Genomic DNA, 19,506 nt, shown 5'->3' on the forward strand with positions numbered 1-19,506 from the left:
TCAGGAAATTGGTCTCCGGCCTTGACATCCTGCTGAATAAGTTGCCCCATTGTCTGATTAACGCTCAGCGTTACTTGATTCGCCACGTTCTTGATGGCAGCGATACAGTCCTGGGTTGCTCTAACCCCTTCTTGTTCTTGACCTCTGCTCTCGATTTGGAAGCCATCTCTGTCGCAAAGAACACGGCGGTGGAAGTTCCTGTGGCAATTGCAGGCAGCACAGAGGAGAGAATTGGGTTTACCTTCTTCCTCAGAACCTGCAGGGGTAAACTCACAACATCCATCCAGCACTGTGCACCCCTTTTCTGCAGCCATATTCCTCTGGCATTCTCTGTAAAAATAAACACCCTGATAAAGCAATCCATGCTTTTCCTCCTCCCAAGCAGTCCATTTTTCATCCAACGACTGTCCTTCTGAGTCCTCTAAGGACATTACTCTTCCTCCCCCCAATTTCTCCTGAGCTCCATCTGCATGCTCTGTTTTGTTATCCTTAATCTGCTGTTGGGGATCAGCATATTGCTCTGTATTTTGATCACAGGTGCTCTGTGGCTGCATCTGATCCCCATCCCCTTCAAAATCCCATCGCCCCTCCGACCTCGAGACCAGATTTGCATTCCCATCAGTCACTCCATTGTTCTCATTCTTCACACCCTTTTCTTCCGTTGCCTCTGAATTCACATTCAACAGAGTTGGCTGCTGCGGCGCCAGAGATGTGTTGAAGAAGGAATGATGGTCATTTCTGATTGCCAAGCTCTCAACCCCCACAACACCACCCACTCCTTCGCCAATCATTGACCACCCCATCAAATCTCTCTTATCACCGCCCTGAGTTCGTAATCCATAGTTGACAGAGCCCTGGTGTTCATGCTGCTGAACCATTCCCATCCCCATTCCCATGGTTGCAGACATGGCAGCCATGCCCATCCCTCCTCCCATACCCATACCCATACCCATGGCCAATCCCAAACCCAGTGCCTCCCTCCCTGCTTGAACTCCATTGGAATGGGGTTGCTGCTCCAACCCCATGTTGCTCCAATACCTATCTTGCCTATCATTCGGATTAAACGCCTGCGGGACGCTCCCCCCACCTCCTCCTCCTGGCCTGAACTGAAGAGGATTTACTGCCATGCTGTCCATAATAGAGGCCACCATTGGCGGATTTTCAGAGGGAAACGCAGATACACCCATCGGGTATCTGAAGCCGAAGAATCCAATTGCTCAGACAACAACACATTTGTTAAATCCAATACTCAGTCAATCAAAAACTCCATCCATTTTCATTGTGCAAAAGGTATGTGAAGGTCCAAGAAGAGGCAAGCTCCTCCCAATCAAAAGCAAAGAGAATGAGACGAGAGACGAGGTCCTAGTCAATCCCAGTCCCCAACTAACTCTCCAACCATAAAAACTGCCGTGCTTGCCCCTCTCCAGGAAGTTACCCTCCCACTTCCTATTCTCTATATTTGCATATATCGACAGTTATTCACGTCCAAAAGACGGTTGCGTCTCCTCCTTATCCTTCCCTTTTTTTGAATTCCTTTATTTCACTTATGCATTATTTTTCTTTGTTATTATTATTATTTTTTTATTTTAAATTTGAACTTCTGACTCAAATTTTTCCAAACCTATGGCTACTATGAGTTAGATGCAACAATTACATTATTAATTTATATTAGTATAGAGTTAAAGAATTAAATTTATTTTATTTGGAAAATATTATATTATAGTTAGTCATAAGGATTAGTTGGTTTTCCAAAAAAACTTGAATAAAAATTTATAATGTCTTCTTCGAGAGAGAATCAACAAAACATTTAGAGCTATGTATACAGAGTAAACTTGATTATTTAAAATTTTATCACTTATGGATCATAGTTGCAAATTTAGCAAGGCTTTCAAAAAATAACCACCATATTCCACTGTACACAAACTACAAAATATAAAACAACAAACAAAAAACATTTTCCCCTTAATATTAGAAAATAGGAAATCTCCCAACAATTACTAGTGCATCTTCTTCATATTCTTCAATGTAAATAATTCCTGGTTATATGTCCAAGCCCTTCTCAGAGAGATCATCCTCCACATGATTGATCTCCCTGTAGATATGTATAAAGGAAATAAAACAGAAGGAATTAATAAGAACATGGACCCTATCCTTCCAATGTTCCAATGAGGAGGCATTTAAAGCACCCTACTCATTTTCCCATTCTACCACAATCTTTGAATCCCCAAACACATTTAGAGAAGCCACCCCCATAGTCTTAACAATGAAATTAGCTCAACTTTCAAATTTGTGCCTCTTCCTCCACCACAATATAGTTTAAAATGGTGAGTTATCTCCAAGAAGATCAGGCCGCCACATTTGTTTGACTGTGTTGCCCCGTCAAAGTACCCAGTAGGAAATTGTAGATGGTTATGTGGTAGAGAAATAATTCTTTTTCTTATACTTTTATCTATAGGACCCCTCTCTCTCCAAAATAACCCACAATATGTAGGCTTGTTCTCATTATATTTGGGGGCATATCTTCAAAAATGACCAAGTTCGTCATTTTCCAAATTCCCCACATAATATAAAACAAAAGGGAGACATAATTTGGGTTGGTATCTTTGCATTCCTTATGCAATCCTATAAATTTGCCAACTTCCATGCTAAAGAAATGTTTAATAAATTTTGAACTGTCAACCAAATCCCAATAGCAAAGGAACACTATAACATCAAATGTGTAATTGTTTCTTCCTCTATTTTGCACATGGGGCATCTCCCAGGTCCTTGAAAACCCCTTTTCCATAGGTTATCCCATGTGAGAACTTTATTTTTCAAGCATAACCAACCAAATACTTTCAATTTCATGGGGAGCTTCCACTTCCAAAGTTTATTATACCACCATAACTGGTTTGTGACCACCAAGGAATTTGAAATATGCATATAAGCCTCCCTCACTATAACCTTCCCATCCTTTGCATTCCCATTCCAATGTAACAAGTCCTCTTCCTGTGAAAGACTTACCCCTAGCTAATAAAGGTCATTAATATATAAATTCCAAAGTGTTGCCCATTCCCCTTCTAAGACCAAGTCTTTAGGGGAAAACCAAAGCGTGCCTAAACTGAGAAGATGAACATATTTCTTAATTTGATTCAGATAATAGATCCCTTTTTGGTGGAGGAATCTCATTAACTATTATGGAAGATATGAGTTACATGCACAACCAATACATCCTCTACAATCGTTACCTTAGTTCCACTGCAAATTTTCCAATATCTGTTTCCAATTAGCCAATGTTTAATTTTCAAAAGAGAACACCAAATGAAAGACACATCTTTGGATGTAGATATGTTCAATTTGATCCAAACATGAACCATAATATTTGAAAGGTATATATCTTTAACCAAGTCCTTCCATAACCTTCTCCACAAATTTCCCTCTAGAGTGTTTTAACTCCAAGAGCCCAACATAACCACTCTAATTTATTAAGTCCCCATTCTACTTCCATTTTAGGTTGTGTCAGATCCTTTAACTTTACCAAGTGATTTTTTTTCCTATCCTAACTGCGTGCCCATATGAAATTGGCTATTAATGAATTAATCTGCTTTATAATGGATTTTGGCACCATAGCAATATGCATCCAATACACATGAATGTTTTGAACCACGATCTTGACTAGAATGAGTCTCTCTCCCCTAGTTAGCCATTTAGAGGTCCACATATTCAACTTCCTTTCAAATTTTCCAATTAACCACCTCCAATCTTGCATAACATAATTATTGGGTTTAAGGAAAAACCCAAAGTAAGTAAACCCTTGAGCTAATGGATAAACATGGACAACAAAAAGATCAGAAATTTCCATTAAAATTCTAGCATCAACCTCAAAATGAATGAAAAAATATTTTTCCTTACTCATATATAAACTAGTAGCACAACTAAAGGAATAGGTTACTTTGTAATAATTTCTCCACTCCATGAGAGCACCTTTTCCAAAACGAAGGACATAATCTACAAAAGGTAGATGAGAGATTGACAAGTTCCTAGATACCCAAACGTTAGTAATTTGGTCCCTCATCTTCTCCAACTTTATAAGTAGGTTTAAACCTTGAATTACAATTATAAAAAACCACGGAGACAAGGAACACCCCTCTCTTAACCCCTTTGCTACCATAAAAAACTTGGAAGGAACTCCATTTATTAATACTGCTAATTGAACAGAAGATACATATGCCATAATCCACTAAACCACTCCAAAAGTGAGACCAATCTTATGCAACACCATATGAATAAACCCCCAATCAGCACAGGGATATGCCTTCATAAGGTCTCATTTCAAGATGAGGGAATTTTGATGTCTAGCTTTTACTGAGTCTAAGCACTCTTGAGCCACCGTGATAGCGTTGTGAATTTGCCTCATCTTGAGAAAACCAAATTGTTCCCTAGAGATGTAGGAAGATAATTTTTCTCTCGATTGACAAGCTATAATCTTTGAAATCAATTTGTAAACAAGAATACATAAGAATATGGGCCTGTAATCCTTAAAGGATTAAGGTTTTGTATATTTTGGAATGGGAACTATAAATGTTGGATTCAAAATCCCAGAGATATTTTTAGAGTATTTGGATTCTTTCCCCAACTTTTGTAAGCCCCCCCATGAGATCAAAGAAATGAAGAAAACTCTCAACCATCCAGTGATATGGTCCTAGACCTTTTGTCCCTGGAAAAAGTCCTAAGGACCTTTTCCACTTTGGTAATAGTAATCGTCCTCCCAATATATTCAACATCTTTAAGCGAGAAGATAGCCAGGTATGAGTCTAAGCCTTTCAATTGATTATCAATGTCCACTTCTTCTGTAGCAATATATAATCCCCTGAAAAATCTTACTACCTATGATAGCAAATCTTCCCAAGAGTATATGAGATTTCCTTATGCATCTTGTAGATCTCAAATAGAATTATCCCTTATATGTTGTGTAGCAAAATGATAAAAAAAAACTTGGTATTGTTATCCCCAACCTTTATCCAAATCTCTCTGCTTTTCAAGTGCCATTCCTCCTTTTGTAATGTCAAAATATATCTCTTTCTATTTTCCAATTCCAAAAATTCCTTTTTGGTCTCCACTGAGAAGTAATCATGTTAGAAATTGTAGCAAGAAAAAGGCTCAATTTTGACTTGTCCCTTAGTCAAATTGAGTAAATCGAATTTCCACATTAGTAGGACAACTTGGAGGCAGTTAACTAGTGTGACATGGCTTTTGTCACTCAGTTAGCTCAACAAATTCGAGTTAGGGGCTTGGAGTTCAGCCATGCATGTGTTAATTGCTAGATTTTAGCAATCTAGTCCAGTCATTTTCAGTTGTATTCAGTTAATTGACCTCTAACTATTGATAGAGTCAGTTGAAGGTCAGTTGAGAAGTGGGACATCAGTCTAACTCAGAGATTTGTCAGTTAACTTATCAATCAACCCAAAATAGCTAGTGCATGCAAGGAATTCGATTTTCTTAGCTGGAGTGGAGGAGATAAAGGCTAGTGTAACATCAGTTGTGTACTAATTGAGTGTATATTTTTTGCATGCAGTTAGGAGATTAATTCCTTTGGAATTGTACAAGGAAATAGGTACCTTTCCTTTTGTTTAGGAGTTGGAATTTGCTAAGAATTGTTCAAGGAAATAGGAGGTTGGAGAGGCATAAAGTGGCTAAGGGTTGGCCGAAGGTCCTCAATTAGTAATGAGAACAATTATTCTTTTGCAGGTTGTGCTCAGAGTTTGAGCAAGTAATTGTAATAGTTTCTATATTCACCTAATTAATGTAAAGAGGCTTGAGGGGTTTTTCCTAGTTGGGTTCCCCTAAAAATCATTGTGTACTAGTGGTTTTGATTGTTGCATGTTGATGCATGTTGTTCTAAATTCTGATTTACATTCCACACAATAGGAGAGTATAATTGTGTCTCTTGGTTTTTGGTTTGAAATCTTGAGAAATTGCAATTTCTATAAAAATTTCTACATGGTATCAGAGCCTTGAAATCACATTAGAACTAGTCTTTCAAACTTGTTTCCTAGGAATTTCGAATTTGTAGCTCCAGTGCAGCAATTTTTCTTCAGATTCAGGAGAATTTCTTTCAACAAACTGAGATTGGAGTATGCCTTAGAGGGTAGCTCAAATTTCATAGCTTGGAAGGATCAAATGGAAGCAGTGCTTGATGATAATGGCGTGTTAGAATATATTAAATATGGTATTGCAAAACCTCCAGAGTCGTATGCACTATAGTTGACCCAGTGGAAGAAGGATGTTGCTAGAGCTAGGACGATCATCCTGGAGGGTGTGAGAGACCACATAGCTTCAAAATTACATGTCAAGGAGAATCCCTTTTCTATATGGAATACCCTCACTGAGCTATTCAAAAATAGCAGTGATTCCAGAAAAGTTGGCTTGATGAACATATTAAAGATTGAAGACAAAGGGTATGGGGTAGTCTTCAGAAATGGCAATGCCTACCTCAAGTATTTTGCTTCAGGTCAGATCAAGAAAATTGGTGTCAGGATCGAGAGCCTCTACACATTAGAGGAAGATGCATGTGCAACCTTGAGGAGCAAGGCAAAGATTAGAGATGTGGTGGTTGAGAGGGAGCAGGATAGACCTCTTAATATGGAGCCTCATCCAGTTGGCAGTTGGGTTGATCGACAGGATGATGATGATGAGGAATAACCAGATACCTCTAGTAGAAGGAGAGTTGGATCCAAGTGGGTAGAGGGATAAATTGCAGCTATACCTCGAGGAGTGAGGTGGGGCGATGTAGAGCCCTAGTCCCAAAGTTACATAGGTTTGGGCAGGGTCCATTGAGGTGTCCTTCTCATGGATCATAACCTTGCTACAGGGACCCACAATGTTCAGTAGAAGAAGGATCAATTTTAGCTAGTGTATTTATATGCTGAGGAGCACAAAGGAGTGTTGACACCAGTGCAAGAGGCATAGTGCAAGATCAACATTAGTGCAATTTTCCCAATAGATAGTTGCAGACGCACAGGTGATTCAGTATGTTCTAGATGTTTCTTAGTTGTAGTTGTTGTAGTAGAAACAACAACATTGAGAGGTAGTGCTACAATACATTCCACGGGAGTTGGATTGGGTTGTGTAGAGCCCTTTCCTTGCTAAGAGGGAGTGTTAGAAATTGTAGCAAGAAAAGGCTCAATTTTTACTTGTCCCTTAGTCAAATTGAGTAAATCAAATTTCCGCATTAGGAGGACAACTTGGAGGTAGTTAACTAGTGTGGCATGGCCCTTTTCACTCAGTTAGATCAATAAATTCGAGTTATGGGCTTGGATTTCAGTCATGCATGTGTTTATTATTAAATTTTAGCAATCTAACCTAGTTATTTTCAGTTATATTCAGTTAATTGACCTCTAACTATTGATAGAGTTAGTTGAAGGTCAGTTGAGTAGTGGGATGGTAGCCTAACTCATAAATCTATCAGTTAACTGATCAATCAACCCAAAATAGCTAATGCATGTAAGGAATTCGCTTTTATCATTTGGAGTGGAGGATACAAAGGATAGTGTAACATCAATTATGTACTAATTGAGTGTATAGTTGTTGCATGTAGTCAGGAGATCAATTCCTTGGGAATTGTGCAAGGAAATAGGGGCCTTTCCTATTGTTTAGGAGCTAGAATTTGCAAATAATTGTGCAAGGAAATAGGAGGCTAGAGGAGGCATCAAGTGGCTAAGGGTTGGCTAGAGGTCCTCAATGAGTAGTGATAATAGTTATTGTTTTGCAGGTTGTGCTCAGAGATGGAGCAAGCAATTGCAATAGCTTCTCTATTCATCTTATTAATGTAAAGATGCTTGAGAGGTTTTTCCTAGTTGGGTTCCCCCAGAAATCACCATGTACTAGTGGTTTTTCTTGTTGCATGTCTATGCATGTTGTTCTAAGTTGTCATTTAGATTCCGCAGAATAATAGAATAGAATTGTGTCTCTTGGTTTTCAGTTTGAAATCTTGAGCAATTGTGATTTCCATCAAAATTTCTACAAATCATGACGAGTTGGGTTGTCTAAGGATTCCATTTTTAATTCAATTTCCTCCAACTCAATCTGGTTCTTTTTCTTCTTATTCCTTTCCCATATTTTAATAGTCTATTTCAACTCCTAAAGTTTAAAAACAATCTTATCCATTTGTGAATAAAAAATAAATCCAACGGCTTCATCTAGTTAGATCTAATCAAAGACAAAAACTCATCCTCCAATGACCAATCATGATTAAAATTGAAAGGGGTATTTTTGTAATAAAATTCATCTTTCCATTGGAAGAAGATAGGAAGGTGGTATGAAATGCCTAAAGTATGGGCCTAAGCCCTAGTGTTCCCCAAACAGTCCAACAAATCTTCCTTAACCAAAAAAAAGTCTAGTCTCTTAGCAATTCCTTCCCTTCCAACCTTATCATTGCTCCAAGTAGGTTTTCTAGGACTAGGAGCAATATCCACAAGCTTATTATGGGAAAAGAGCTCATTGAAGAAACCTGCCAAAGGATCCATCCTAATATGGCCCCCCTATACCTCGCTACCAAATAGAGAGATTTAAATATCCAGCGAAAATAAGAGAATTCACTCTTAAAATGCCACAATCATCCAAGATATTTCAGAAGACCTGTCTCGAATAAAAAAGGACCATAGCAATTCACAATATGGACCCAAAAGGAAGAGCCTCTAAACTATCACGAAATAAGAATCTGTGCTTCAGTTTTAAACTCGGAAAAATTTGCAACCCTTGGGTACCACATTGTATCCATACCACCTCAAAGACCTTTAGCTTCAATCCCACTTAAGTTCCAACCAGGGTAGACACTAAGAAAGTAAGGCCTAGCCTTAATGAGAACTTGAGTTAAAATTCATAACTGAGTTGCCAAAAAAATATAACTTAGTAAGCTTCCTTTCCATAATGCATTTTTAAATAATAAAAGGGAATTAAATTCACCTTGGTTATTGGTTTTCTTGGATAATGTTACCTTTATTAGTGAAGTAATGGGAGTTTGAGAGATATATGGTGAAATCGAAACTATAGATGTGCTTAGGTCCCTAATAGACATTGTCAAAAAATCTCCAAGCCACATCCTTGTTAATAACAACTTCATTTATCATGTGTTTCACCTTCACCTTGGGAAAAGACTTATAGGATGGGAGAAAGGAAAGAACTTGTTGTGTAACTCTTAAGGAAGGAAATTGATTGTCCTAAAATATATTGGCATTTCTTGTTAGCCATATACCCCAAGTTACCAAAAGAGAGAGAACTCTGAGTTGTTTTAATTCACCTCTAATAAAGTATTCCCAAAAAGACTATTCTTGGTGAGACATGTCCCAAAAATTCCCTTTGGAAATATGTAGCTCAATCTCGTTCTAGATTTCCCTTGTAAATGAACATTCTAGGAAAGGATGGAACTTACTTTCTTGATTTTTCCTTTGGTCTGTTGTGTGGGAGGTCGCAGGATCGATCTTGGCCTCTGACTTGCCTTGCCAATAAAATTTTGATCGACCATTAGGAGGACACGTGGCGACGTCCGGATTAGCCATGTGTCACCTCCTAACTAGTCCAAACCCAAAACACGTAGACCAATGAAATTCTGACACTTGTCACCTTCTCATTCACCACCTACAAGGAATATTATATGGATATTCCATGGAATATTCTTTTTGTTGACTAGGCTGTATGGATGCCTAGTCAGCATCCCTATCAACTCCTGCACAAAATTTTCTTGTTTGGGAAAATGAACAGATCGTGTTTCTGGGTGCATATGGTGTTTGTTTCATGTGAAACGAGCTGCACTGGATTTAGGATAACGAGAAATACACGGTCATTCAAGTTCAACACCATTTTGACAACTTTGATTTTTGAGCATAATTTTGAGCATTTGATCACTCTTCCCCACTTGAAGCCTTTTGGATCCCAAAATATCACTTTCAATTTTCCAACAGGTTAGGGTATAGGTCCCTCACCCTTCCAACCTCGATCCATTTATCACTAACTTGGAACTTTTGACCTACACGATGCTTGTCGTGCCTTTCTTTATACTTGCCTTTTCCATTTTCAATCTGATCTTGCATTGTTTGATGTACCATTTGGAGTCGTTCAATGAACTCTTTGGCTTTGTCCATGTTACTATCAATATGTTGACGGTGTTGGACTTGCCAACATGTCAAGGGGATCTCCCCGATAAGAAGTCCAAATTAGACCTTAGACCGTTTGGTGTAGGAGTCCCAGTAGTGGGTCGTAAGGTAATGCCTTGACCATGATGTCGCACAGAGGAAAGTAAGATAACTCTATCAGTAGCAAGGGTGTGACCACTATAGTGAGTCAAGGAAGGTGCATGATAGGTTCTAACACAAAGGGGGTGGGATGAGTGCGCCCCTTGAAAACATATATCAATACTCAGTTGGGAAGGGAACACACGAGCAAAGATGCATCACAAGCTGGAAAGCAAAGTAGTCGACAATCCAAAGTGATGGTTAAACCAACAACACATTTGCAACAAAATTCTTATAATTGCATACAAATCAGCTCATACACAAATGCATAAGTTAAACAACATATATCATTAAGACAACCAGAACAGTCCAACTACAATAAAAACATATGAATGAAAATGTGCTAGCTCTTATTATATAAAGAAGTGTAAGTCCCAATCATACAATATATCCATGTACACCTGCTAGCCTCATCAGTTAAATGTTACAGCCACATCTGCTTGCTCCTCCAAAGAGATGTACTAGCTCCGTGCAGTGGAGAAGCCAAGGTGCGTTACAATATTGTCCAAGCTTTCTTCAAGGTAGTCTTAATAGAAGCTTGGCTGACCAAAAGCCTCTACAATGAGTTATGAGGGACTATTTATAGCAAAGGGTGGGGTAACCCTTGACATTCCCCTTTGTGACCATTTGACTACCCTCATGACTCTTCACCTACTCTATGACTGTTACATCCACTATTGAGACTTGACTTACACTTGACATGACTCAACATTACAATGCACATGTACCCATGTGAACAATGGCTTGAAAAAGCCAAACTAGACATCATTCTGACTTAGACAACTATAGAAGTCCAACTGCTCGACATCCTCATGCCGATCGACAATAATATATTGATGCCAAGATTGGTAGTCCTTGATAGTGTCCGTGTGTTCCGCTGTGACATCCGTCTGAAACCTGAACCTTGCCTCCATAGAATCTCGGTACACTGCTCGGGCCCCTCTATCCAACTCGTCTGAAAGCATGCACATCATTGTACTCAATGTCGCCAAACTAGTAACATACTTGCATATGATGTTTGCATTGATAGGCAACTCTGGGTTGGTGGCGGTGCGCATCAACTCATCGAAGTACGAGTCAAGCTCTTGTCGGACTTGCTTCTTTGTCTTCGCCTGGGTGAGAGTCCCAAGTGATGGGATCGCATGTGGGTGCACTATAACATTCATGCTCTTGAATACTCATGCATGGGAAGCCTATATGCTAGTGATGAGTTGCAGTAGGTCTTTGTAGTTCCGGATCTGACTCTGGATACATGCCTTCAACTCAACCACATTAGCCCTCATCATCTTTGGCAAGTGAAGCGGGGCTCCCTTGTACTTCATCATCCATGCTTGCATGTTATCAATAGAAGCGTGTATGTTCTTCAAGATGCATGCTCTTATCACACATCGCTACTGCCATCCATGGAGATGGATGACTGCTTGGTGCACGGTACCAAACTTGGAGTACAATGCTCGCATAACCGTGTCAAGGGACAATACTTCATCTAGTATTGCCTTATTTAGTTTAGCTCGGGCAGACATTGTCACCAAGTCTCCTCCTTGCTTGGCCACCTTTAGTTCCTTTGCCATTTGATCATTCTCAGCTATGAGGAAACAAACACTTGAGCTAGTTGCTTCAGCATATACTCTAGTTGCATTGGCCAAAGCAACTGGATGCTTGTGTACATCAGTCATGATCACTCGTTCTTCAACTTGTACAGGAGATATTTGGTCCTCCGGAGTCGATACTCTGTGAGACTGCACAACTCTGTGATGAGATTCGTCAAAGGAGATGTTGTGCACCTCTGCTTTTGGCTGACCACCAAGGATCTCAGTGCCTCCTTGGTCATTCGAGACTTGCTCATCATCTGGATGCATTGAAGCGGGTGAGTCGACCTCTTTATGGTGAGGCATGAGGTCGGTGTCCTGTTCCAACTCCTGCTACTCCATGTCTGCATCCAACTGTTCAAGTGCCTGTTCTATCTCATGAGCAAAGTCTTGCCCCTGTGATGGTTCACCCTATTCACTTGATGCCAGCTGTTCAGATGAATCAACTACTTGTACGGGCGCTGCTTCGTCTGTTTGCACATGATGTGCCCCTTGCTGTATCTGTTGTTGTTTCACTTCCTTCTCCTGCTGGTGTAGCTCTTTTTATTTCTATAATTTCTCCCTCAGCTCATGTAACTCCTTCTTTGCTTCTTCCATTCTCTTCTTATCCCTCTAGCTTCACATGATGCGCTTGTCGCGCTGCTGCCTCTTTGACTGAATAGCCATAGCTTCTTGTTATACAAGTGGATCTACTCAAAAATTGTAGCTTTGCTCTTCCTTCATGTGGTCGACAATCTTCCTCTTCCCTCTGTCGCACACATGTATGCTTAGCTCTGCTGGCTCTGCTACTGCTGGTGCTCTCCATGATGTTGCTTCATGCTGCTTTGCTAACCACTTTGTGACGAAGCTGGCCTATTCATTGGGTCTGGAGGAATTGTAGTAATACCTCCATGAGTCTTCCTCGGCCCAATGAAATGCCCCATGGATCCAGTTGAACTGAACTCTCATGAAGTGATCCTTCACAATGCAATGTGGGTCATATGGGTTGAAGCTTCGGAGGTCAAATGGGTACTTCTTCATCTATTCTGATTCGACATCCGCTTGCTTGATACTACAGATTTCATAAAACCCAATCCGCAATAGAAGAGTGGGCCAAGGCGCCTTCTTCTTTCACTGCAGTCTAGCTGTCAATCCTATCGAGATGTGCTATGCTAATTCCTACATGACAAGTACTTCCAAGGAAAACTTTGGCAGAACATGTGGAGGCTTCTCCGCACTGAACATTGTGATGAAAGTGTCGGACGGTGAGGCATACCAATATACAATTCCTAACAACGCCTCCATTGCTTCCTTTGACATGCAGGGTGGATCCTGTTTGAATATCATCCTGTATACTGGGGTGATAAAATGGTCAGACAATTGTATGATCACTCCTCTGAAGCTACTGTTATCACCCCAAGAAACTCTCCTAGGTTGTATATTAGAGATGCTCGGGAACATTACAAACTCAAAAAAAATGTTGGAAAAATGGTGGATGAATGAAAGAAATGCTGCATATTCAAGCCAGATAACCACTTCTACTATGCTTAACCCCAAACATGGGTGAACACCCCCAAACTACAAGGATTTTAACCACCAATTACTCACAGTTTAAGGAAAATGTGAAGATGGAGAAGACTGATCACACCAACAGATGCACAGGACCCTGTGATGGCCAGCTGCAACCAGTTAAAAGATCTGTAAATCTATCTCCTAATGCAAAGACACGATGACAACTCTCTGGCATTAAAACAATAGAAACCTGCATATAAATTCAATGATACATGCTAAATTCAAACACAGAGGTGGGATGACAGCCCCTCTAATGCTAAACATCAACAGCACATGAATAAATACTTGACAGGCACAACCTGGAACAAGAAGAAGAAGTGGAAAGTGAGAAATCAACAACAAAAGAAGCTTGTATTAGCTGAAAATGAAGACTAGACGCTGTAGGTATCATAGTAGTTACAGTCTCTAGAAGTTGAAGCTTACAAAAAAATAATGCTCATCAACCTCTTACATTCTATTTCTGAGTATATATGGAGGTTGAATACAAAAAATCTATGCTAGGCTATGCGTGGAGGTGTCTTAATGGACCACCAACCGCATTAATAATCAGATATGGGTCTGTGTTGCAGTTTGACTACTTTAATGGACGAATTTGATCTTTCTGGTGCTCTACAGTCCTTCCTAAACAGGTATAGTGAACAATGGATGAAATTCCATGCCTGATAAATGCTCTTCACTGCTCGAGGTCGTCCTGTTTGTCCTTTTCTGTGTTGTTCTTTGAATATGATAGCTCAGGTTTTAATGCAGAGAGTGCTGGATCATGGCTTCATTTCTCCTTCGGGTGCACATGATAGCCACAAACACAAAAATTGTATTGAAAACAAGCGGGAGGCAATGTAAGACATAAAGGCGTTAGCAGTCGTTGGATCAGCTAAATCAACGATGGAGATCACATCAGGAGGAGCTATCGGGAGTAATCGCGGGTGAATGAATATGGGCTGTCGGATCGTAGTTGGGTAGATCCGACGGTGACCGCAAGCGGAAGGTACACAAAGGTTAATGGCCGGGGACAGATATGGAGGCAGATAGCAGTTTCCCCGCATTGCTTTTCGGGAGAAGGCGGTTTACGTACGAGGGCATGCGATCCAATAGATTTACGTGGCGTGGCAGCGGGAAACCGCCGCCCCCATGGGTTAACACTCACGCAAGTCATGCGATCGGGAGGAAGCGTCCACCATTGATCTGGTGATGGACGGTGAGATGACAAGGAAAGAGTGCGAAGTTTAATGCGCGGGCTGGGGCGATGTGGACTGTTGGATCGGGATGATCAATGGTGGAGATTTAGCAAACGACGAAAGGTTATATGGGCGTGATTACATGAGTTAAGCGCCCGGGGACTAAGGAACAGGGGCTACAAGGCAGTATGATCTTGGCGCCCGGGAGTTAAAGCAAACAGGTTTATGCGAGGTTTTAGAATAAATAAAGATAACGTGGGGGTAAGGAAATATGAGCAGGGTAAAACAGGGATAATAGGGTTTAAGGGATCAAGCAGGAGCTAAGAGAGTATGAGGAGAACACGGGAAACAAAGAGGTTTCGGGGAAAGAGAAACAGAGAAGGCAGGGCTATGTGGTATGAAGAAACCCGAAAGAGAAGGAGGAGCACAACTGCTACAAGCACCCTTTAAGCATATTGGAACACGACAAAGTTGTCTTTGACCCTCAACTGTTCAAATTTGTAGCAGAGCTAACACTGGCTCCTTCTAGGGATGAGATCCTCCCTGTGAATTCTCAAGAACCTGCAGACCAATGCCTTGATACAAAACTCAGCTTTAAGAACATTTTCCTAGTATCCATTGGGCATGGAGTCGCCTACAATAGAAACCTGTAAGAGAACATGATTACAATCACTAAGGCTTGAAAGCCTTGAACAAAACAAATTGCCCATTTGTTGGGCTACCAAAATTGTTTCTCCTGCTCTCTGCCCCTTCATCATAGAGCTGCAAAACAGGATTGATTTGATCATCTACCTCAAACAATTTAGGACATTTGAGCTTAAGAGGTAGATTTTGATCAAATTTCATTTCCCCTCTATGTATTCTCCTCCTTGGATGCTGTTTACAGGAGCCTTTGTACACATGATGAATAGCCATGGCTACTGTGTACTTGTCTGTGTCTTTTGTAGTCTCCACAACTAATATGAAAGATGTACCATTGTATTCTTGTGCAGGGGACACAGAGACATTTTATGCTTCTATATATTGCTCAAAACAGTCCACATCCAAGTAGGAATTCCAAGACTATGCATCCTCTTCTTCTGTTACCTGATAAGCTGCCTTTTCAATCTGTGTGGAGGCCATCTGAGCAGGTTTCAAAATATCAAGACTGAGATGATCAGCTTCAGCCTTGAGCATTGAATTATGTTCTGCCTCAGTGTTTAAGTGGAAAATGTGAGGGATTCTCTTTTGAGCAGACAGAAAAACAAAAGATGATGGGGAGCTTTCTACTCCCTTTTTGATCACTGTGCTGGGCAAAAAACAAGCTGGAAAATTGGCAGATCTGCATAGCCATGTGAAGATGGGCTGGCTTCAAGCTCAGATTCTTCGAGGGTGAAGGGATCTACTGCTGGCTGCCATTGCTGGTCAGCTTGTTGTTCTGCAGCTACAACAAATTGCTGAGCAGTGCCTTTGGATATTGCTTCTTCATAGGCAGCTCTGGTTAGGAAAGGAGCACCTTCCAAACCATGGACCTCCTCCTCTTCTTCAAACAACTCTTCTTCCATGACTATATTTTTTAAAAGGGTCTTCCCCCCTTTATCTTCACTTGTAGCTTTATTTCTTTGCAAAATCTGCAAATTCTCATGTGTTTCTCTATATGGATTTGGCTTTGGAAGAGAAAAGTCACAAGGAATAACTGTTTCTTCAGAATACTGCTCAGCCTATAGTTTGGAAACTTCAGAGGCCAAAAAATCTATCATCCTTTTTAATTCATCGATCTCAGGCTCATAGGATGATGAAGATTCACCTTCCTGACTTCTCCTCTTAGCCTCACCTTCAAGTCTCTCTGCAACAATGATATTTGCTTCTACTTCAAAGGCTACAGGTTGCATATCAGCCAAAGAAGCAGATCCTCTTTCTCTTAACAGCAGGCAGAATTGAGAATCGAAAGAATTAGCATAAGTTATCATGGCAGAAGCAGGCGTGGGTCTTACTTCAGTTGGCATTCTGTTGTACATAAGATTTAATTTGATGTTGAAATTATATAGTAGCTCACCATCTTCTCTCTGCAAGTTTCCAAATTCAGTATGATAAAAGAGAAGATCTTTATTATTCCCCCAGTGATTTAAAAATACATCATCTAGGGCCTCAATGTCTGCAATATACCTAAGGGATAAATTTCTAAACCATTTCCTAGCTTCCCCATCTAGGCTTTGCACAAAAACCCTCATCCATACATCCCCTTCATTAATATCTAGATTATCAGCATAACAATAAAAAGATTCGAGGTGCTCTTCTGCTGATACTCCTTTTGCACCAATTAACTTAGGCATAAATTCTTGATAATCTCCTACAGGCATGGCATGTAATGGGATAGGTAAGACCAAGGGTCCATACCTAGCAACAACTATTTTTTCTATCTTTGTGAGGGCTTGCTGGCCTGCCATGACTGAGGTAAGTGGAAGGATACTGGTAAACTGAGTGGAATGGATCGATGAAAAGAATGACAACGACAGAGGAATGTGATGAACAACATGGATAATTTTTATACTGAGGTTCGAAAGGGAAATGCATAACAAGGAGTTGTATGAATATCTGAAGGTATTTCTACACTAGCAGAGATACATAAAAATTCCAAGGCTTACCTGATTCTGATGCTCCTTACTGCGATAATTTCTTCTACTGAACGATCTTCTTAGGATCAGGCAATAGTTCAGCGATGATTTCTAAAGATGTCTTCGATCATACCTCACAGCTGAGCCAGAACTTTGATGTGGAGTCGCCAAAGCTTGGTCTTCCACCAGTGGAGTCGCCAGATAGATGATTACAACCAAAATCTGTATCCAAACCTTGTCTATCATCAAAGCTTGGAATTGTGTCGTTCACCCAGGGAAGCTGAGCTTCAATTCTCCTCTCCTTGGCAACGACGCCAATTAATGTTATCACCCTAAGAAACTCTCCTAGGTTGTATATCAGAGATGCTCGAGAACATTACAAACTCAACAAAAATGTTGGAGAAATGGTGGATGAATGAAAGAAATGCTGCATATTCAAGCCAGATAACCACTTCTACTACGCTTAACCCCAGACATGGGTGAAAACCCCTAGACTACAAGGCTTTTAACCACCAATTACTCATAGTTTAAGGAAAATGTGAAGATGGAGAAGACTGATCACACCAGCATATGCATAGGACCCTGTGATGGCCAGCTGCAACCAGTTAAAAGATCTGTAGATCTATCTCCTATTTCACATACAGGATGACAACTCTCTAGCATTAAAACAGCAGAAACTTGCATATAAATTCAATGATACATGCTAAATTCAAACATAGAGGCAGGATGACAGCCCCTCTAATGCTAAACATCAATAGCACATGAATAAATACATGATAGGCACAACCTGGAACAAGAAGAAGAAGTGGAATGTGAGAATTCAACAGCAAAAGAAGCTTGTATTAGCTGAAAATGAAGACCAGATGCTGTAGGTATCATAGTAGTTACAGTCTCCAGAAGTTGAAGCTTACAACAAAATAACACTCATCAACCTCTTACATTCTGTTTCTGAGTATATATGGAGGTTGAATACAAAAAATATTTGCTAGGCTATGCGTGGAGGTGTCTTAATGGACCACCAACCGCATTAATAATCATATATGGGTATCTGCTATAGTTTGACTACTTTAATGGACGAATTTGATCTTTCTGGTGCTCTGCAGTCCTTCCTGAATAGGTAGAGTGAACAATGGATGAAATTCCATGCCTGATAAATGCTCTTTACTGCTCAAGGTCATCCTATTTGTCCTTTGCTGTGCTGTTCTTTGAATATGGTAGCTCAGGTTTTAATGCAGAGAGTGCTGGATCATGGCTTCATTTCTCCTTCAAGCGCACAAGATAGCCACAAACACAAAAATTGTATTGAAAACAAGCGGGAGGCGATGTAAGACACAGAGGCGTTAGCAGCCGTTGGATCAGCTAAATCAATAGTGGAGATCGCATTAGGAGGAGCTATTGGGAGTAATTGCGGGTGAATGAATATGGGCCTTCGGATCGCAGTCGGGCAGATCCGACGGCGATCGCAAGCAGAAGGTACACAAAGGTTAATGGTCGGGGACAGGTACGGCGACGGAAAGCGGTTTCCCCGCACCGATTTTCAGGAGAAGGCGGTTTACATACGAGGGCATGCGATCCAACAGATTTACGCCGCGTGGCAGTGGGAAACCACCACCCCCGCGGGTTAACGCTCCTGTAAGTCACACGATCGGGGGGAATCATCCACCGTTGATTTGGCGATGGATGGTGAGATGATAAGGAAAGAGTGCAGAGTTTAACGCGCGGGCTGGGGCGACGTGGATCGTTGGATCGAGACGATCAACGATGGAGATTTAGCAAACGAAGAAAGGTTATATAGGCACGATTACATGAGTTAAGCACCCGGGGACTAAGGAACAGGGGCTACAAGGTAGTGTGATCTTAGCGCCCAGGAGTTAAAGCAAACAGGTTTATGCGAGGTTTTAGAATAAATAAAGATAGCGCGGAGGTAAGTAAATATGAGCGGGGTAAAACAGGGATAACAGGGTTTAAGGGATCAAGCAGGAGCTAAGAGAGTATGAGGAGAACACGTGGAACAAAGAGGTTTCGGGGAAAGAGAAACAGAGAAGGCAGGGTTATGTGGTATGAAGAAACCCGAAAGAGAAGGAGGAGAACAACTGCTGCAAGCACCCTTTAAGCATACTGCAACATGGCAACGCTGTATTTGACCCTCAACTGTTCAAATTTGTAGCAAAGCTAACAGCTACATTCGGAAAATAACTTGAAATATGTGTTCACAATAGTCTCCGCCAGTGACCATGTCCACTCCAAGCCTGAGAACTCATGTCGGGCACAGACTCCATCTAGGATGTATGCATACATGTAAATCTCTACATGCATACCCTCGGATGAC

The sequence above is a fragment of the Pinus tabuliformis genome, chromosome X, assembly GCF_031772625.1.
Source record: "Pinus tabuliformis cultivar Carrire ecotype Pingquan chromosome X, CPIR1, whole genome shotgun sequence".
Lineage (NCBI taxonomy): Eukaryota > Viridiplantae > Streptophyta > Pinopsida > Pinales > Pinaceae > Pinus > Pinus tabuliformis.